Source organism: Phasianus colchicus, chromosome 2 (genome assembly GCF_987193195.1).
Source record: "Phasianus colchicus chromosome 2, bPhaCol1.hap1.1, whole genome shotgun sequence".
Taxonomy (NCBI): Eukaryota; Metazoa; Chordata; class Aves; order Galliformes; family Phasianidae; genus Phasianus; species Phasianus colchicus.
In genome coordinates this window covers 102,167,995-102,190,630 of record NC_143437.1, presented here as the reverse complement: position 1 = coordinate 102,190,630, position 22,636 = coordinate 102,167,995, and the positions used below count along the sequence as shown (strand labels likewise).

The 22,636-nt window shown below is 39.0% G+C and overlaps 1 long non-coding RNA gene and 1 pseudogene across 3 annotated transcripts in view; one reads left to right on the top strand and one right to left on the bottom strand.

Moving 5' to 3' along the window:
* Positions 1-22,636, bottom strand: part of LOC149919231 (uncharacterized) — a 61,116-nt gene that overhangs the window by 10,745 nt on the left and 27,735 nt on the right. The window contains exons 2-3 of one of the 3 annotated variants that reach the window (XR_016464552.1): positions 4,414-4,496; positions 3,643-3,844 (exon numbers count right to left, since the gene is read on the bottom strand). The exons of the other annotated variants lie outside the window; for them this stretch is intronic. This is a non-coding gene — a long non-coding RNA (uncharacterized LOC149919231). Of the gene's footprint in view, positions 1-3,642; positions 3,845-4,413; positions 4,497-22,636 lie in introns of those variants that run through there. 3 annotated transcript variants of the gene reach the window in all.
* Positions 6,412-22,523, top strand: LOC149919232 (uncharacterized; annotated as a pseudogene).

The following is a 22,636-nucleotide window of genomic DNA, read 5'->3' as shown; positions in this document are numbered from 1 at the left end:
AACTAAGTGAGGACCGGTAAAGTTTCAGACAACAGAAAAAGGCAGACATTGTCATTATCTTTAAAAAAGTGAAAAGAAGTGCGGATCAGTCAAACTAATTTCAATTACCAAAAAAATACTGGTTCAAATATTCAGACATCTGGAAGGCAACAAGGGGATAAAAATCAGAGAACACGGATTTGTCAAGAACAAATCATGTCAAAGCAACCTAGTTTTCTCCTATGACACGGTGACAGGCCTGTGTATTGAAAAGAAAAATATCTTGACTTTGTTAAATCCTTTGACAGTGTCTTTTATGACATTTTTCTATGCAATCCAGGTTCTTCCTGAAACTGCCATAAGGTAGGGCCACAACTGATTGAGGTGCTATGCATAAAGAGGAACTGTTAAGCTGGAAGGATGTCTCTATGAGGCCCACTGGGAACTAATTTGAAGTCTATGGACCACTTTCAGCAATAAACTGCATGGAATAGGGAATATACTTGCTATATTCGTAGATGATTCAAAGTTGGGAGAGGCTGAAAAAGCATGTGGATGACAGGGCTAGAATTCAAACTGATTATTATAAATTGGAGAAATAGTCTGAAGTGACTGGGATGTAATTTAATAAGGGCTAAAATCAAAAGTTCTCCACTTAGATAAGAGTAACCATCTGCACAATGATAGGATGAGGAGTAACAGTTGTGCTGAAAAAGGCTACAAGGGCTATAGTGGATCATAAATTGAGCATGAGTCAGCAATGCTAGGCTATTTCAAAGACAAAAAGGAAGCTTCATCATTGAAGGTGTAAATAAGGGAATCAAATCAAAGACAAAAGAAATAAACTTTCTATTTCGCTCATCTCAAATGCTTTGTCTAGATTTCAAATATTTTCAAGAAAGATGCTGACCAACCAAGAAACAAGAATAATCACAGGGTTTTAAGACATGAGCTCTATAGACAAAATAAGTTGGCTTGATTCGTTAGGTAAGTGGCATTTGAAAAGCATTTTGATGGTCTTCAAATACGTGTAAAGGTTACTGCATAGAGGACAGAAGTAAATTTTGCTCTATGTCAAATAGAAAACCAACCCAGCCTAAAATACAGCAATGAATTGTAAATATTTTTAAAAACTTGAATGCATTGGTTAGAGAAAATAGAGACTTCAAAACTAGAGATTTTTAAAAATCAGTAAGCTGGACATCTGTCAGGGATGGTTTAGGCAGAGTTCACCATGCCTTGGGCAAAAGCATGTACTGGATGACCTTTCAGGAACTCCTCCAGAAACATGATTTTTCTACAGTTTTTCAGTGTTTGACTCCTGCCATAACACAAACACAGAGGTTAAGAGAAGGGAATTTTTCCAGTAGTACATATGGCAGATCTAGTTTGCTTATATTAATGTATTACCTCTAAAAATATTTATTGCTGTGACTGCTTCTACAACTTTGTTTCACATTTTATTTTAAAATGTCTCCAAAATGGTCAAGAAAGAGGGCAGTGGAGATCCCAAATGAAGTGACAAAACTTGCCATAGGCATATGTAAAAGAGAAAGCAGCACCATAGAAGACCCAGAAGAGTGCTCTACACCCCTTAATGGGTTGAGTTAGACCTATCTCAACTCAAACTGGCTCCATGTACGTATGTGGCAGAAGCTGTCAGAGTCTCAATAAATAGAAAAAAGAGGGAGGAAGTAACAGCTCCAGTTGCTCTTGACATGATTTCATTTAACTTGCTAGGTCTCTGACCTTTCAGCATTGGTGGAAATAGAAGTGAAAATGTAACACTAAGGGGGAAAAAAATCATGCAAATTATAACCTTTAAAACCACCAACTGAATCTTTTTTTTTTTTTTTTTTTTTTAAAGGAGAGAAATCTGATGATCCAATTATGCAAGTCATTAGGAAAACAATGCTGAAATTTTGTGGCTAATGGGATTTTAAGTTATATTGACAATGAAAACCAATTATACTTTCAAAACTTTTTTTCTCAATCTGCAATTGCATTATTTTAATGAAATGGCATGTTAAACCTCAAGTAGCCAAACGAATGTTAATTATGGAAATAGTTAAGTTAACAAGAGAACCCCTCTCATTCCATGACCCCATAATTTCACAAGTCTGAACAGAAGCATAAAGTCATCCATTTTGCCTCTAAATTGTTTGATGTTGTAAATACAGCAGTCTTCAAACTCTTCAGAACTCCTGATGTATAATAAAATTTAGATTAATTTTCTTAAGAAGTACCGAGGAACCAGAGCTGAGCCACAGGATGAAAGCAATTCCAAGACTTGGGAATATTTAGATAATGACCCAATTCTTCCAGGTCAAAAACAATTCTAGTTTAATGCATTAAAACTTTTCTGCTTTAATTGATTTTTTCACTATCTATTTATCTTTCTAATTGGATACTAAGGTACCAGGTAAAAAATCTGTGAAATTCAACCTGCTCTTGTAAGCAATTTCAATAGGCTAGAGGGATGATGGGAAACTTTACAAGGTTACTGAATAATTAATAGAAGTCATAAGATAAAAACAACTTTTTGTCAGCTGCTAGTGTCATCAAGCTGCTGGCAGAATAAATTCGTGATTCCCTAAAAAGATCTTCCTTGCTGCAGCAACCCATCTGAGGCTTTAATAAGTTGAATATATAGAGAATATATAAATCATAGTATAGTAGAAGTCTCTGGGATGGGAAGAATCTCACGAGATGATCTTGTCCAGCCTCAGTCTGGATTGTGCAGGGCTCTGTCAATCCAAGTTGTGAGTATTTCCAGCAGGAGGGACTTCATGACTTCTCTGGACAACCTACTGCAATATTAAACTGTTCCTATGATAAAGAATTTGTTTCTTATCTCCTTGCAGACTTACAGAGTTTTTTCTAATACAATTCATGCCTCTGCTTCTTGTGCTGCTACCACATATGTTTGTGAAGTGAGTGCCTTCATCTCCTACATTTCAAGTATTGGCAGAACGTGAGTAGATCTGCCAGGAGCCTTCTCTTCTCTGGGCTAAAACAACACTATTCCTTCAACCTTTCTTCGTATGTCAGTATGGCCAGCCCATTAACCCTCTTGCTGTCCCTTCATGAGATCTTTAAATTTTTTGGTGTGTCTTTTGAACTGGGGATACCTATGATGTTTGGCTTAGTAAGTGCCAAGAGAAATAATCACCTCATCTTCAGACTCCGCTCTTGCCAACATAGCTCAGAACACCGTTACTTTAATTGCTTAAAAAAAAAAAAAAGGTGTGTTACCTGGCTATACTCCCCAAGTAATATAGAACCTGCAGAAACGTGAGCTGCCCTCAGCTAGTGAGGCCTGGCCCACTCTGCCCCAGGTGCTGGACTTCAGGTATCTATGGACGGACTGCCAGGAGGAGATGAGTGTTTGTGGTCTGACTGCTCTTTTCTTAACCTAACAATCTGCAAGAATCCCAATATCTTGCCAATTTGCCTTCAGCAGTTGTTTCACACAGGAGTGAAAGAAGAGGTGCAGGCTTCAGTTCGGTGCAATGGAAATTCACTTTTTCTTGCCAAACAAAAACTTTCCTCTTAAAATGTGCCTAGGACTGCAACAGTATCAGATAGCTTGGAGTCTACTGTTTGGCAAAAGAGGTTGGCTGTGAAATCAGTACTTTGGCTCCACAAATATTTTCAGGGCTAAATTTATTTGGAGGGAAAACAGTCAGGAGTGAACATAAGATAGCGAATGTGAATATCACAGAATATCCATGCATGAGAAAATACGTTTCCACCTTGGTCACAGAGTTGTTCTATGACAAATTGTTCACATTCTTGTGTGGCCGTTCTCTCCATCACCTCTGAGCTGTTTATTCATCCTGAAGTGCTTTGGAGCTGGCACCTTCTAACAAAAACAAGAGTGCCACTGCAGTAGTTGTAACTTGGTTCTGAAGTACAAATCACAAAGCATAAATGGACCTAGACACTTCGCAAAGGTCAGAAAATCTTTCTTATTTTTAAGAAAAGTATACAGAGAAGCAAGTATTCTACCAACACATTGATACTGAAGAAATTATAGGCTCATAGATAATTTATTTTGGAAGTGATCTCCAGAGGTCATGTGCTATAAACTTCCCTCCCTTCTTATTGTACCATTTGTGGCAAACTGCTCTCCTGTGTTAATACACACGTTTCTTACTGCACTGTTTCATTTCTGTGCTTGTTCTGAAAGTCATATCACATCAGAGACACAGAGATCTAAAAAGTGAGTGAGAACTCATTAGATCCCTGTGCCCAAGCTTGCTTGCAATGTGCAGTACTGCAAGGTTTACTTTTGCTTTGCCTTTCACATGAGAAAAGGCACTTCTTCCCGTGGCTGGAGAGAATCCCAATTCCAAAGCCAGATTTTGAGGCACTTGGTAGGTCACACGCATTTTAGATGTTCCTACTAATTAATCTAACTCCAGAATTTACCATAAACATCTTGCTTGGCATCCTGGATACTGCTGTCCCCTTGTGCAGATGACACTTCATCTGTGATGTGATAAAGAATCATCCTACAGAAAACAGAAAAGTGAGGTTTGCTGAAAGCAAAGGGCTTTGCTGGAATTATAAGGATTTGCCACCTGCAACAACCCAAGGGAAGACCAAGAAGCAAAACAAAACCGAACTATACATGACAAATAGTAGACACGTCACATAATGACCAGCTGGAAGGAGGTCAGATGCTATGGTGGTCAGGACAGGATCTAAAACAGCACTGAAGTGAATGGGAACAAAGCCCAAATACACTCAGTGAGCCCAGTGAACAACTCACTTGAAATGATGAGAATAAAAAACAGAGATTGACTGAATGTCTCAGATTAAAAGGGCAATCTGTCCAGTGTCCATGCTTGGGAAGGCTTTACTCTCCCAATGTATTAATCTAGGACTCATCAGATTTTTCTGAGGCTGTGGTTTCCTGGAGATGTCTCCAACAATGCCTGTAATTATCAGAAAGAAATACTTGCTATTGCTATGTTTTTTGCACGTACATCTTTCACTGGATGCAACACATTCAAGGATCTTCTTTTTGGTCACCTTCTACCAACCTGCCATTTCTTATTAGCAGCCAAATAAAATACATTTTTCATTGAAAGACATCTTTAAATCATCCTTATTATCCTTTGCTTTATATATACAAAGACTTATTTCTTCATTTCAGCTTAGGATATTGACCTAGCTTTCAGAGAGGGAACTATTTAAAATTCATTTTGATGGAAAAAAATCCAATTTTGATCGAAAAAAATAGGTGATAGCTGCTTTTAATATTGTTTTTAAGAGCATCCATAACAACAGCTAGAGAATCAGGGTAATTTTGTTAGTCATGAGAAGCGGATCAGGTTGCTTATTTCAGTCTCATCAGTTTCATCCTTAATTTTAATAAGATATTTTGAATGAGTTGATTTTCCCTGGAGAGCTTCAAGTAACTCAACCTGGTCTAATGAAGTCCTAGCTGTCCTCAATTCCTATTGAAATCAAAAGAACTCAGACATGTCCTAAAAACTTCCAGTTCTTAGGACTCTAAACCGTTGATTTTGTGTCATGTTTTTACTGAGATGCAAATGCTAAAAAACTCTGTGTACAAGAAAGAATAACATGAGCAAAGTATGCAAAATCTGAGATTTAAGCAATATCACCCTTTTCTTCAATAGCAAAGCCAACTTAAATTTCCATTATATGCTCTAAAGTCAAATTAATTTATTACTGCCTTAAAAACAAGATGGTTTTCTTTTTGGTTTTTTTGTTTGTTTGTTTGGTTGGTTGGTTGTTTTTTTTGTTTGTTTGTTTGTTTTTCAGGATGCTTAAAAGCCTAATTAAGAAAATTTAAAGGAAAAAAAAAAAAAAGGTCCAGAATTTCACAGAATCACAGAATTGCCAGGGTTGGAAGGGACCTCAAGGATCATGAATCTCCAACCCCCCTGCCACACGCAGGGCCACCAACCATTCCACCTAATGCTAGACCAGGCTGCCCAGGGCCCCATCCAATCTGGCCTTGAACACCTCTAAATTTCTAAATCTGCCTGCAGTTTTACATGAAGAAGCATGACAAGTAAATTCAGTGCTACTGGCATTAACTCAGTTTCTACCAACTTGCGTTAATGTAACTGTACAGTAAATTTAAGTCCAGCAGAAAAGTCCTCAACAGAACTGTGTGTGACTGGGTGGGATGGAAATGAAAAACCCTTCCCAGAGCACTGACCAAGTTGAATCCTATTGAATACATGAAGGACAAAAGCAGCTTTCCTTCAAAATAAAAGAATTTAGCAAAGAATATATTTATTTTTTCACTTGTAACCATATCCTGCCAATATATTAAAGAAAGCTGTAGCTGTTTTTTTTCAACACATTTGCTGACCAGCAATAGCTGTGCTTCCACATTCAGTATCATCACTAATATGGCTTTTTACTCAAATAATGTTTTTTAGTAACATGTATCAGCTCTCCAAAACAGCACTGCAGAGGGCACAGTGCAGAGGCAGGCATGAGCAAGAAAAGAAGGGGATGGCAGTGGCTACCCTGCTGCTGACAATGCAGAAAGATGGGATGCCAGATAACAAAGAGATGGGCAGGGATGCAGGAACAGCCTCAACCTGCACCCCACCTTCCAGCTTCACATTCTTCATGTGCCTTCTGGCACATAATGGGATGCACAGGCAGTGTTCTATAGTAAGTAGCAATCCATTGTACCACTTCTTCTATGCTTTAACTCTTTTCTGAAGATCAAAACCTGATCTGTGTTTTCATAAAACCATCTTTTACCCTACAGCATGCATGGAAAAGCTCAGTGGCAGTTACTGGAAGGTCCAGTAAACATTCAGAGAAAGTAGCTATAGGCTGAAACTTTATTTTCATAAAATAAAATAGTAACAATATTCAGAACAGTACTACTAGCAGACAAATTTAAAGATGACCAAGTAATATTCCATCTTCACTGCTACCACACAGATACCCTCAAATGAATGAAATTTGGTCTCTTCTCACTGGTGACAGGTGACAGGATGAGAGGAAATGGCCTCAAATTGCACCAGGATAAGTTTAGGTTGGATATCAGGAAAAACTTCTTGACAGAAAGGGTTATTAAGCACTGCAATAGGCTGCCCAGGGAGGTGGTTGAGTCACCATCCCTGGATGTGTTTAAAAACCATTTGGATGTGGTGCTCAGGACATGATTTAGAGGAGGGTTGTTAGAGTTAAGGTGGTATGGTTAGGTTGTGGTTGGACTCGATGATCTTTCCCACCTGAGTGATTCTATGATTCTATGAAGGACTTCAATGCAGTCACTGCTGGTTAGTGCATTTCATCCTTTACCTCTGCCTCTCCTCATTTGAACAGCACCTCAGCTCAGTGCTGAAAGCTTGGCATTTAATCTACAGAAAGCTTTCTGCAAACTGCATAAGCACTGCAGCCTCCACAGAAAACAGCATGCAGCATATCTGCCTGTTTGTCCTGCAAGAAGGTATGTGCCACTTCAGGCACAGGACCATCACCCTCTAATTCTTGTATTTCATCTTTGCTACGAAGCCTGGAAAGCTGGTAAATAATGAATCATTTATGGCATCAACAGCACAGAAAGGCACCCCAGGGGAGGATGTTAGGTTGGATATCAGAAAAAAATTCTTCTCAAAAAGAGTGATGATGCACTGGCACAGACTGCCCAGGGAAGTGGTAGAGTCGCCATCCCTGGAGGTGTTCAAGAACCATGGAGATGTGGCACTGAGGGACAGTGGGCATGGTAGGGATGGGTCGGGGTCGGACTAGATGATTTCAGTGGTCTTTTCCCACATTAATGATTCTACAGCAGCAGGTACAGTTACACAGTTCAGCTCTGGGTCAGGGATGGTGGGTGATGACAGCTCCCTCCTCCTCAGAAAATACTTCTTCCTCAAATCTAACAGAGGCAGAGTTTAGTCTTGTTAGGGGAATTATTTCCTGGCCCTGGAGGACTTCACTGGGCTGGATCAAGTTTTACCATAAGGTGACAAGATCTCATCTTCTCTTCCATCACTCTTCTCCTCACTGCTGGTGGGGGCTCTGCTCACCTATTGCTATTTCTCCCAGTTCCGTAGCAGAGAGGCTGTACCAGTGACTTAAACACAGAGGAGGCACAGAGAAATTGCACAGCAGAAAACAGGTCCTGTTCTGTAGGATGGGCTGTGTAAACTGTAGAATAAGCAGTGTTTGACACTGGTCCTGGTAGAGTTCTGCATGGCTTTTATATGTCTCATATTTCTTATGCTTAGGAGTGATGATACTGCAGTGATATGGATGTATAATTGAGCAAAACTGCACGAGGACTCTGGGACACAGTGAAGCTAAGTACAGCATTATGACCTGCAGGCATCAATTCCAATTCCCAATACTTTCAGATCTTTACATTTCAAGTTGCTCACCGCCTGTGCTAGAAACAGAAACCACCCCATGGGAAAACCTCACCCCATGCATCAACCTCACCCCATGGAACAACCTCACCCCATGGAAAAACCTCAACTTCTCTGTGGTTTACTTCTGCTCCAGGCTGAAAAAAATGAGCAGTCAAAATTCACAGAAAATGTATGTAGGTTTTATGAACATGTTCAATTTGTTGCAGTTATATCTATTATACCACCTAAAATGCAGCTTTGCTACTCCTCCCTATGTGGGAATAGACACAAAGAGGAACTTTTATAATAAGAAGAGTTAACATTCCGTTTTCCTACACCAAAACTAAGAAGTAAATGTCCGCCTGTAGGAAAAGCTGGCTCCTTTCCCTGCCAGGAGGGAAGTCTGCTCCCAACTCCAGAGGGTTAAAGCACAGCCCTTCTGCTGGGTGCTGAGGATGGAAATTTCGTATACTGCAGCGCCATCTAGCCCAAAGAAATAACATACCACGTTGGGCACCGGCTGCTGAAGGACACTTTCAGTGCTAAATGTTAAGTCCATAAATAATTTCTGTCTCTGGGCAAAACTTATCTTGTGTCTTATTGTATGGCATTTTAATCATTTTTATTCAACGGCATAAATGTAGCTGAGCAATAAATATATAAGCTCCTCCGAGAGTTCTCTGCTGCAGAAAATAACTGACGTATGTTATTTTTGTTATTTCTCATCCAAACTGAAACTTGAGATAAATTGAAATAATGAAATAAATGAAAAACCCAGAGCATGTGCATTTCTGTCAACGTTCTGGTGGAAAACTGAGCACTTCAATAACAGGATAAAGGAAAATAAAAATAATTCTAATAATGAAAGAAAGATTTTCCCAGTTTTGCCAGAGTGGAATTTTGTTATAAGGGCAAAAAATCTATAGTGCATTACATTATTTCTTTTTATTTCTAGAAATGTCAAATGAAGTCCTTAGCTATTCCATACAAAGTTCAATTCACTCCCACCAGTTTGAAGTTTATCTAAATTAAATATCTGGGTTTGGATACAACGGAGTTTAAATCCACTGGGGGGGGGAAAAGGAGGGAGAAGAAAGAAAAAGAAAGGCTTTCAAAAGTCTAGCTGGCTCCTTCGTGCTGATGTTCAATCAATTCAAAATATGATGTGTAAGTGTTCAAAGACAGCCATTGCTGATATTGTTCCACTGTTTTTCCTTTAGAGTCCATTTCTGTAGTATTTTAAGGATGTCTAGTTATGTTCATAGAAAGGAGGAATTAGTTTTAATACAAACTAAGGGCACATCCACTTTTGAAATTTATTACAGAATGAATCATCCTCTCTACTCATTCTGTGGGGAACCTACATAAGTCCTTCAGATTCCATGTATACGTCTCGGTTTTACAAGGACAGATCTGTTTCCTTATAGAGTGCATGTGAGTCCCAAGATTAGCTCAAGCATTGCATTTTTTTTTTCGTTTCTATGAGAACCAAATTTTCATAATTACAATTTTTTAGCTTCAGGCATGTCTTCCCACACAAAGGATAACCTAAATCCGAACAGTAGCCGCATATCTCTTCATAGCAGTGTTCCTCAGCTACCTTGGAGTAAGCCAGCTCAGGAGTCAGAAACCATATAGATCCACTAAAGCATTCTTTGAGACTCTAATACATCCCGTTCCCCAGCTAATTACACAGCGAACTCACAGCCTGTATATCACCACAAAGCACTGCACTGTGACACGAAGACATACTCAGACCCTTAAGTTACTGGATAATAGCTTCTTCTCCAAGGAAAAAATTCCTGTGTTTGCTGCTGAATGAGGAGCTGGCAGTCACCAACACATGGATTTTAAATAGCATACCTCTACTCTGTGTTGTTGTAGTTTTTAAATAACAGTAAGAGTGGGCTGGCACACAAGTGGCCCAGTACATTTTTAAAAGACTGGTTATAAGGGAAGGGAAAGTTACGAAGACTTGTAGCCACAATGAACACCAAACAAGCATCAGCAGAAGGGTTAAGGGGTCCCTGGTGGCCAGTAAGCCTGTATTGATGAGCACACCCCTCCCAGCCCACACCAACTGGAGGCTGTGCTCACCATAAGAGCTCTGCACAACTGGAGCTTCCCTGGACATCAATGCTGAACCAAGAACCAATATGGGGCAACAGTATGTGGTGTTCACAACTATCCAAATATATCTGTAAGGCTCTGATATGGTTTTCTTTTCCCCCAGCGCACCTATTCTTCTATTTGAGGATCTTCTTCATGTAGATCTAATGATGAAGATGTTACTCCTAATATTTCATGATACTGTCTTTACTAAATAATGTCAGTTAATTAAAAGATCACTAAGATTCGCCACAAAGCAAGCAATCCTTCTGGATGGTCAGCTTCTCTCCTTTTTGAGGTGGAAGCTGTTAGGATGCTTGCCTGTGTGCAGATATATATGTGCATATATTTGTACTGACTTACAAGGCAAAACTATAGTCAAAACAAGTCATAAATCTTCTCATTAATGTGTTATATTACTGTTCCTTTGCTTCCCCCCAGCAAAAGCATGATTTTATCATAAATCATAGAACGTGCACCAGTAAAGAGGCGCAAGTTAATCTTTTTATTTTTTTTATCACTACTTACAATAATATAAAAAAATTACATTGAAAAGGGGTCATATGCTTCCACCAAAAGTTACGAATTTGAAGTACTGTGGATTAACAAGTCTTTACACTATCACTTACTAATTAACAGTGCTACATTCATACACAACATCAGTTATTCATTAACTGTGTATACAACATGAAGAAAAGGGAAAGGGAGACAGAAAGGCAAAGGGAAGGGGAAATGGAAAGAAAAAGGGAAGGCAAAAGGGAAAACAAAAAGTACATCTTTCTTGCACCAAAATCACTAAATTTCAAAGACCTAATGAAGTTGGCCTTCAGAAGCAAGTGTCACAGCAATGAGGTAAGTGATAGTAAGGGCTTTCCAGGGAGACACGTCAAATATGTAGCTTGGTATGCAAAAGAAGATTGGCAGGTTCTCACTGGAGTCCTTCAGAAACATCTGCTCTGTCTGCTGACCACACATGGAATTCTGACATTTATCTTGGGAAGCATTACTGGCTTACATATCTTAAACCTCATGGTGGGTTTAAGGCTGGGTTTGTGAATGTCCATTTTTAATTTATATCTCTTATGTGTTACTAGCAGATACATTTCACAAATTTTGACATATTTACTCACTGAAAACTCAGGTATGGGTAGGTAGAGAAGAGAGAAGAGATAAGATGAGGCTTGAATTTAAATGTTTGTTATATATAAAAAAATAAACATTCTCAGTGGCATCACGTCTGAATTTTGCCCTTAGAATTTACATTTTATCATCCTCATCAAGATCCTCAAAATGCTTCTCTTCCATTCCAAAACAACTCTAATCCTTGCAGCATAAAATACAGTATAGCCACCCAGGCACCAAGCATAATAAAATCTAGTAGCAATAACTCAAATACGTGTCTCCTTGTCTGAGTCACTTTAGAGACATCCAGAAACATAAATATATGTTTTCACTGAAAGGTAACAGTTTTCTTCCTTTTAATCTGAAATAAAATTCTGTCCCCATCTCCCAGGGAACTAAAGGTGACAATAAGAGCTTGACAATGTTCAGGAGATGTGCTTTTCACATTAACATTGCCAACAGCTGCACCATAAATAGTGGGTATACAGAAAGTGCATTCAATCATTATAGGATGTGCAATTTAAAATCCGAAATTCACTCAAATAAATCAGAAGAAAAGAGTAAAGAGATCGAAGTCTCCAAAACCTGAATTGTACTGCTTCTGTGCTCCAGCTTTGTTTGCAAGGATTTCTAAAATCTATTGGAACAAAATATTCCCCTTAATGTCTGTAAACCGCTTATGAAATACCAAGTTTTGTTCCATTCATCTTCCTTTTTCCTGTACTTCCCCTTTGCCAGACATCAAAGAGCTCATGCCAGATGTCTGCAAATTCATGTCTGATGAAGGGCAGGTTGGATGAGTGAAGCAAAATCATGCAGATAAGACAAACATATTACCCTCCCCCAAACTCCCTTCTCATCCCCACAAATAGCTCTGAGCCAATATGAACATTAATTATTTGAGATATAGCACACACTGTTGAGTCTTCCTGCATTCAGATCTGGAGGTCCTCAGTTCTGCTCCTGAGGACAGTGGATAGGATGGCATTGCCCGTCTGCTCTCCACTAGGTTTGCTCTGCACCTTGGAGGCACTAAAGAAGGAGACACAGAGATGCTGACAGCTGTTCTTGGAAAGAACCCCTGCCAGTGAAGTGATGCTCGTGCCCTGCGTGGGGAATACGTAGGGTGCACCCAAAAATCTGGTGGGGACCAAGGGACTACAGCAGTGAGACGGGTTAATTTTCTCTCTATCCTTACAGCTTGGAGGAAATACGAGGAGCACAGAAAGTATAGGATGGAAAAATCTTCCAAGAAAGCCAGCAGTGAAAACAGACTCCTGAGCCAGTCTGTATCCAGGACACATGCTGAACAGACCACAGAGCCCAGCTGACATTTCTGAGGTAGACCTAGTGACTATTTCAGGAGCAAACGGGAAATGCTCTATTCCTCCATGGACTCTTAACAAGAAAACAGCCTGATATCATGCAAAAATTATTATTCGCTTTCTAAATTTCATAAAACGATTCTGATCTGTACCACAGACACTAAAAATCTTCTATCAAATTATCAGTCCTACACATAAGACTTTCTGCCTCGGCATCCACATTCTTGAATGTCTCATGCAAGATAATTGAGGTAATTTTCTAATATCTCCTTTTAACAAAATTAGTTCCATTAAAAAGTGAAGATAAAGATGGGGGGAACAGAGGAAGACATAGAAACTGCTATAAAACATAACTGATTGATTGATAGTCTCTTTAATAGACTGATCTAATGTGTCTAATGTGTCTGTGCCTAATTCAGATCTCATTTAAAAAAAAAAAGAAGAAAAAAAAAAAAGTATTGCCAAAGAATACCCTATTTTATAAGCCTAAAACTTCAAATCTAACAAGTTTCCCACCACTCCCTCATCTGGAAGACTCCCTCTGTTAATAAGTAGCATGGCCAGTCCAAATGAGAACGAGAAACCTTCCAACTTTCGCTATTCCCACGCTGTCTGGAAAATCTACCCTGCAGTCATCACTCCATAGTCCTCACACTTGTAGAAGATATCTTCAAGTTACATATTTACAGGTCTAGAATCAGTTTTCTTTCTTCAAAACCCAGTCCCAAACTTGGAAAAGCTGTAAAACAAGGCTGAGACTTAAGGCCGTACAAAAGCATACTGTAGGTGGCCTCAGAAAGTTGTCCGTAGGGACTGCATTTGTAAATAAAAGCAAAGTACAAGCAATTTTTAATTCTGAATCACATATTCCATTTCTCCTATTATTGCAAATAGTCAATTTTTGAATCAAAATACATGAACTGCCTCTGCATCCTGACATTCTCTTTCAGTCTCTGGGGCTACTGGAAAGGAACAGTCTTTTGATTTATTTTGCCCTTCAGAGCCTATTATTCCTATCCATCTAAAGTATACATGTCCCTTTTACCCAGTATACAGAAATGCCTCTCATTTCCAAACAATATGCATTTTTTAATGACACCCTAGTCTTCACATTTTCTATTTCTGAAGTAATTCTAAATGAATAAAATGAAAAATAGTCATATATAGCAAATTTAGGGTGCTTTCAACATTGCACACAAACCGCTGTATTGTAAATGACCATTTTATAAAATGATGCAGTCCTGGTTGATTTCAATTGCAGTTAAAAGTAAAATAAAGCCATTTCCTGGTTGATTTCAGTTGGAATTGGAGATAGTTTTTCAATATGACCCTTGGCAGCGCTTAAAAAAGTGGGGGAAAGAAGCAGATACAGTACTGAATGAAATAAATGTAGCCAGTCTGAACCCAGTTACTTCAGAAGTTGATAGCATACTGGAAAGGCAATGCACAACCAGCAAGCTCAGCCGTAAGAAACTTAATGACGGATGAAAATGAAAAATGTCAGGATGCCTATTTATCTGTGAGAATTAGAATCCTTTAAACAAGTTATGAGTGAAAGAGCTGTAGCTAAACCGGATTTTAAGCCAATTAGAAATGAATGAAAAATCTAATTTAAATGGACATCATCTTTCACTAATATTAGAAAAACAATACTTTCTACATTTTATTGGAGGTGATAAATTTATTGTGACACCTGAACAGGACAGCTATTTCATAGTAAAAAATAGCCAAAACCAACCTCCAGTTTTGAATTTTATTTCCTATCAGAGAGCCATTCATAATTCTGAATTGTTTTTATTACTTTTACCTGTAATAGATGGGTTAAAAACAAGCTTTTATTGGTATAATCAACAACAACAATAACAAAAGTTTGGACTATACTGCATCACTGTAGTATTACAAACAAGTACCTTCTGCCTAACAATGCAGAAGTTAAGCTGTTCATCAGCAAAATGCATGTTAGTTATAGAGAAGCTCCATTCTGGTCAACTCTATATCTCTCTGAAATTTTATATATCTTTATATTCAAAATAGTGTAACTGAAATCAGGTCTGGTTTACTACATCTAACTTCCCAACATGTTTTTTGACGTGGCCTTAAGTTGCGCTGGGTTGGTTATTAGGAAGATAGTTCTTCTTGGAAGGAGTGGTAATGAATTGGCACAGGCTGTCAAGGAAGGTGATGGAGTCACCGTCCCTGGAGGTGTTCCAGAAACGTTGTGGCACTAAGCAACATGGTTCAGTGGGCATGGTGATGGTTGGACTAGATGATCTTGCTGGTCTTTCCAACCATAATGATTATAGAATCTATTCTATCTTGATAGAATATAGAATCTATCTAGATAGAATATAGAATTTATTCTATCTAAATTCTATGCAACGTGAAAGCTTTGGAAGCAGTAGGGCTTTACACTGCAGCCACCATGGGCAGCAGTGGAGGAACAAGTCTTTAAATCTTTGCTCATCCAAAGGCTAGAGCTTAATACAGAATACAACAGAGAGATGCAAGCTTCTCTCTATTGCTTCTGTGAGTTGATGGATAGAAGATGTGCATAAGGAGCAGCAATAGGATTGAAGACATATCGTTCCATGAGCTAACACAGTTCAAACCTACTGATTTCATAGGGGTTCTATGACGCAAATGACAGCAGAGAAATGCCCTTCTCTATCAGTGTGAATATGCTGCTTCCTAGGGAAGTTGTTGCTGCAGATGACAAGCAAAAAATATGCCAGGCTATGAGAAATAATAATTCAATCCACAAATAAATACAGTACTGCTGCAGCCTGTGGTATACCATTACACTGAATTGTTTTAAGGTTAAACAAATACTGTAACAGTATTTTAAGAAACAGATACATATGAATAAGATCTGACCGTAATTTTTTCAATGTTTATTATGATAAACATCATCTTTCCTTCTTACATTGGCTCTGATCTGCTACAGTTTTAATACACACAGAAAGACTTAGATTATGCTATCCTGACTACCTGCAATATTACCTAACAGAAAAACAACAACAAAAAAACCAACAATTAATCTGGTTGACAGTATGTAGATAATCATGATTTTTCTTAAATATCTGTTCTGAGGCACAAGGTCATGAAAATGAGAAAATTAAAAATTCAAGCTTGGACAATTTATGCTGTCACCCAAAGCACATTTTCATATTTCCAACTCTCAATCATTTCCAAACTTTTCCTTGGAAAATTTAAAATGTCTGTATTTTAATTCTTAAAGGAACTTCAAAAGCAAACAAGAATACTGCCATTTGAATAACTGCTTTTCCCATCCATGATGTAAGTTTACTTTGGCAGTGAATGGAAATCTTCACACAACAACGTGTTACTTTAATTCCATGTATGTAACTCTTCACCACAGTTACTTTGCTAGTATTGCATCTTCTTGTCTGTTGTGTTTTGTGGTTTTGGTTTACTGGGTTTTACTGTTTGGTTGGTTGGTTTGTTTTAGTTTTTTGGTTTTTTTGCTGAGGACATCTAACTCCATGCTAGGAATGAACTGCAAAGATTTCTTGTCCTTGAGAAGCTCTGCAGGCAGAAAAAAAAAAAAAAAAAGAGCAAAAGAAAAATCTGCACAAACTGAAAATTTCTCATTAAGCTCTTATTCTCTGACAGCTAACCCCTGTCTCCACCCTCCAGATTTCTGGAATGCTGTTGTATGAATAGATGTTCCCGCACACAACTAAACATTTATAACTTTGAAAAAAGGCCTTGGAAAGATGGTTGTTTATCCAGCTTTCATTATCAGTATCCAAGCCTGATAGTTTTCAGCACATTCTGGTCTGAGGGATTCAGGCAACCACCAGAGGCACACACTATGGAGCATCTCTGGGCTTGGAGGCACAGCTGGGTGATAACAGAGGGAGAAAGTGGGAGAAAAGACAGGACAAAATCTTGCCTTTATTGATGGCCTCCAAGATCAGTGGCCTTGCTCATTACTAGGAAAAAAGGTGTTGTGGTTTAATCCAGCAAGCAGGTAAACACCACACAGCATTCCACTCACTCTCCCTACCTCCCAGTGAGAGGGAGGAGAGAATCAGAAAAAAAATAGCTTATAGGTTGAGATAAAAACTATTTACTAAGACAGAAGAGAGAAATAACAGTAATGATAACATTATATATAATGTATATAATAATGCATATATAATATACATACATTTAATTAAAAAATATAAAATATGATATATACATTCGCACAAAACAAGTGATGCTGAAGCAACTGCCCACCACCCAAGACCCATTTAGTCCCCAGGCATCAGCACGCTGCCAATTCCCTTTTTCCAAACTTTCTTTCCACATGAAGCCATACGGTATGGAATATCCACTGGCCAGTTTGGGTCAGCTGTCCTGGTTCTGTCTCCTCCCAACTCCTTGTGTTCCTCAGAGGCAAGAAAACAGGAGAAGCTGAGAAACGGAAACATTCTTGGCTCTATACAGCAGTGCTCAGCAATAACTAAAATACTGGTGTGTTACCAGCACTGTTTTTCTCCTAAAGTCACAACACAACATCGTAGCAGACACTGTGAGGAAAATTAACTCTGTCCCAGCTGAAACCAGGACAAAAGGCTAGAAAAAATATTTTCTGTGTGGAGCACAGTGAAAGATAGCAGATGGAAGGAAACAGCTCAGGGTTAGAGATCAGGATCCTCACTGCAGAGAAAGGTGATGTTTTTCAACCCATCTAAATGATTCAGGCTCCTATGAGCTTTTGAAAGTGAAAAAAAAAAAAAATACCACAAAGAGAAGAAACAAAAGACCTGGGAGATACAAAGAAGGTCCTTGGATGTGTTACTGTGATAAAATGCCTCATGCCATGTCATATGCTGTGGGCTGGCTGTTGGCAACTTCTGAAATGCTTCCTTCTAATGGCTATTACATGCAGAATGATAATCCGTGTGTTTTTAGAACAGCCTGGGGCATTTAGCTGATGCAAAGCTTCCTTATAGACAAATCCACTATCTGTCAGGTGAAAACTCACAGAAATGGATATGTAGGAGTTCTTGCCATGTCTTGGAAGTGGCAGATTAAGTAATGGCTGGATATTAGGTTGAATATTAGGAAAAATTTATTCTCAGAAAAAGTGGTGATGCACTGGCACAGGCTGCCCAGTGAGGTGGAGAAGTCACCATCCCTGTAGGTGTTCAAGAAATGTGGAGATGTGGCACTGAGGGACATGGATAATGGGCATGGTGGGGATGGGTTGGGGTTGGACATGGTGATCTTAGAGGTCTTTTCCAACTGTAATGACTTTGTGATTCTATGAACAGACTTGCTTTTGTTGTCAGCTGCAGACCACTATAGCAACATCTGTGTCTCTTAACCTCCTTGTTAACTTGAAGCTGTCCTAGGACCAAAGTTAGAGACAGTGCCCTGCACAACCAGAAAAAAGGATTATGGAAAAATGGCTCTGCAATTTCCCTTCTTGAGCAGACAGCTAGTAAGCCATATTTCTAACAGCATCAGGAGTTTCAAACAGTCATCTTTATCACCAATTCTCTTGCACTGAGCACTGCAGAATACACTTAGCATATGCAAAGCTAATTAAAACAAAATTCTAATCACTACCTTTCTGTTTCTGAATCCATACCGCATCATAGATTGAGAATTAATTAAAAAATAAAATTAATTATGCATCTGTATTTGTCTCAGGTTATCAGCAAACAATCTGTGTAAAATATGGTATCTGTTTAAATATAGGTCACCTATTAATTAATAACATTGTGACCAAACTAATGGATAGAGGTCTTAGTAATTCATAATAACACCATTAATGAGAGCCACGACTTGCATCTAAAAATATTAATGTGCAATTTGAAGAAATAACAGTATCAGAGCAGCATCCATTTGCTCTCATCAAGCCCATGCCTTGTCACAAACACAGGTTACTCTCTTTTCAAGACAACACATTACTGGTTACATTTTCTTCTTGATCCATAAAGATCTACACTTCCAGTCTGGCATCATTTGAGGAGAGACCATGCCCTGTCTTATTTCTCAAATTCTATTAATTATGTTTATTTATGGGACAAAAATATTTAAAAATCAGTGAGTGTGCTCTTGTTCACATGATGTCAATGTAATCATCTTTTTTAAAATTATGTCCTTGAGATACAAGAAGACTGCAAATCACTTAGATGTTAAAAACAGAGGACAAAAAAAAAAAAAAACAACAACCAACAACCAAGAGGAATGGGTCATTTGAAATAAGAATCCACTCCTCAGAAAGAAACCCTAATTTACAGAATGTCCTGATTACAACTGCTTTACCAAGACCTTGCTGAAACAGAAATATGATTTATTTGTGGCATGACCTTGACAAAACTACTCCCTCCTACAAGGAGAAAATTGAAAAGTAATAGCTGGCCATGATATATAAGTACTGAAACTCCAATCTGTGTATGCGGATTCCTGTTGTGGCTTTTTATTTTTCTTTTACTTTTCTAGAGTGAAAAGAGAATGTCTCGCGATTTTCATTCATTTAACATTCAAACCTCTCAGGAACTGAACAGAGCTGGAAGATGCCGAGTACAATGAATTTTTCCCACCACCACCACAAGCATCCCCTTTGGGAGACAAAGCATTGACCCAGCTTCCTGCAAGATCACATCTTTAGTAATTAGTTACCTGATCCAGCTCCCTACGAAGTCAATGGGAATCTTACTCTTTATTTTGCTAGAACTGTACTGAGCTCTTAATAAACTGCCTGAGTTCCATCTGCATAAGGACTGTGTGTTCTGCTATGAGATTAAGTACCTTTTAAGGGGCCAGATTTTGCAAATTAAAACGTTCTCTCAGCTCTTGCTGAAATCCAGGGGACTCAAAGGAGGTGCAAAGCTGGAAGTTCAGCACCCCATCTGCATGCTGCCTGTTGCAGTAGCCATACAGGAGCCTGGATTATGACAGGCTTGTGCAAGCAGATATGCTTAATGACCCTTTTAGCTAATCTGCACAATTGCCTCAGTACTTAGGACACGGTTCTTAAAAATACTTGCCAGTGTGCACAGCAAATGCTTTAAAAGTTAAAAATCTCTAATTAAATACATGAAACAGGGCTTTGGGGGGAACAAAAAGCTCAGCATACAATTAGCATCCTCTGCAAGTCTGAGGTAGAGAAAGATCATCATAGTCTGCCCTAAGGTAGCTCACATATTTCTACCATTTTAAACATCTCATATTAATTGGACAACTGAGTGAGAAATAGACTAACAGTAGCCAAATCACAGATAAAACTCCAGGAGAATTTCTGACAGATTGCAACATAATTCTACTCTTCTTGTTTATTCGTTTGTTTGTATTTTAGTTGCCAGGCACTTTCACAGATCCATTTTTTAATGCAGCAATTTATTATTTGTTACTTTAATGGTTTCATAAAATATTTACAATGGTCTGTTTAAATAAAGGAATGACATCATGCATAAAAAATGAAAAATAATGCATCTGTAATAAGCTGGAGGTTACATTTAATGAAACAATGCCCATAAATGAAATTTCATTGTGAGTGCTGATGATGCTCATTTCAGATGGATGCACTTTGTATTTATTAGTTTTAAGCGTGTTCATCCTCAGCTTCTGTAATCAGAATTACAATACCCACTCAGATGAGAAAAGTAATTAAATCATTAAGACATTCTTTCTTAGGGCTGGGAGATTCTATGGATACACAACAGTTGGCTGGCTCCAGCCCTAAGCCCCTAGTGCAATAGATTAATTGTTTTCTCGTTATTTTCCAGGGGGTAACTATCCTCACAACAGCATGCAAGTGCACCCTAAGTAAAGGCTGTACGCCTTGAGTGCACTCCAGCAACATGTGTACATATCCTTGGGCTATGGCACAAAAGACAGCAGATGCCACGTATCCACAGCAATTACTTGCTACATCATGACTCATGAATGGCTTAGAGATAACTAAGGAACACTGTTAAGGTTTGGCAGACATATGACCTTGACTGTACTTGTTTAACCTATAGATTAGATGCAAAGTTGTACATATAGAGTTTGCATGCATACCATCATAGAATGGCTTGGGCTGGAAGGGATCTCAAGGATCATCAAGTTCCAAACCCTGCCACAGGCAGGGTTGCCAAACTCTATGTCAAATACTGTATGTGTATATATATATATAACTTCTGTATATATATTCTGTATATATATATATATATAACTTCTGTAGAACCCACTGCACAGAAGGATAGAGCCTATATTCAAATATTCTTTCTCTATGTGATGCAAGTTTCCCATTTTGGTCTGAACAAATAATACACACGTATCTAAGGACAGATTTCTGCTAAGGAGTGACTGTACCTACTGAGAATATTCTCAGTGATCCTGTCATAGCATCATCATGATAATACAAAAGAAGAAAATTTCAATCCGCCCAAACACAGAATCATAGAATAGAATAGCTTGAATTGGAAGAGACCTTAAAGATCGTACAGTTCCAACCTCTGCTGCTGGCAGGATTGCCATCCACTGTATCAGGCAGCCCAGGACCTCATTATCCTGGCCTTCAATGCCTCCAGGGACAAAGCATCCACAGCTTCTCTGGTCGACCTGTTCCAGTACTTCACCATTTTCTTAGTGAAAAACTTCCTCCTTATATATAACTCAAATTTCCCTTCTTTTAGTTTAAAGCTATTCCTCCTAGTCCTATCACAATCTGGCTGTGTAAAAAGTTGGTGTCCCTCCTGCTTACAAGCTCCATTCATTCCACTTTCCCACATCTCAGTCCAACGTATTTTGCATTTCCAATGTAGAAACTATAAAAAATGTTTCCAAGGCAGGAATCAGATGATGCAATTATCATGGTGGGGCTACAGGAGCTGATCAAGAGTTAAAAACATTCTAGCATTACTTATAAATCCACTCTTATGCTGGTGTTTCAATAAGCCTTTAGAGAAGGAAATTCCAAGACTCCTACTCAGAGTTAAGATTCTACCTATCATCTGCACGTGTCTTTGATTCACTTATGCACATGTAAACCCTCCAGCACTGGTGCCCATGGTCATCTTATTTTAGGTCTGCACAGTGAAAGTATCTACATCTTAGGTATTATTATTTTCCCCTAATGTGTATATACTGTCTAGAGCATAATTACAGAGGGATCTGGACAGGCTGGAAGGCTGGGCTGAGGCCAATGGGATGAGATTCAACAAGACCAAATGCTGGGTCCTGCACTTCGGCTACAACAACCCCAGGCGACGCTACAGGCTTGGGGCAGAGTAGCTGGAGGACAGTGTAGAGGACCTGGGGGTATTGATTGATGCTCAGCTGAACATGAGCCGATAGTGTGCCCAGGTGGCCAGGAAGGCCAATGGCATCCTGGCTTGCATCAGAAAACAGTGTTGCCAGCAGAGAGGTGATTGATCCCCTATACTCAGCACTAGTGAGGCCGCACCTCCAGTACTGTGTCCAGTTTTGGGCCCCTCACTGCAAGAAAGACATTGAGGCCCTGAAATGTGTTCAGAGGAGGGCAACAAAGCTGGTGAGGGGTTCTGGAATACAGGTCTTATGAGGAGAGGCTGAAGGAGCTGGGATTGTTCAGCCTGGAGAAGAGGAGGCTCAGGGGAGACCTCATTGCTCTCTATAACTTCCTGAAGGGAGGTTGTAGCGAGCTGGGGGTCGGCCTCTTCTCTCGTGTCATTAGTGATAGGACTAGAGGGAATGGCTTCAAGCTACGGCAGGGGAGATTCAAGCTGGACATTAGGAAGTATTACTTGTCAG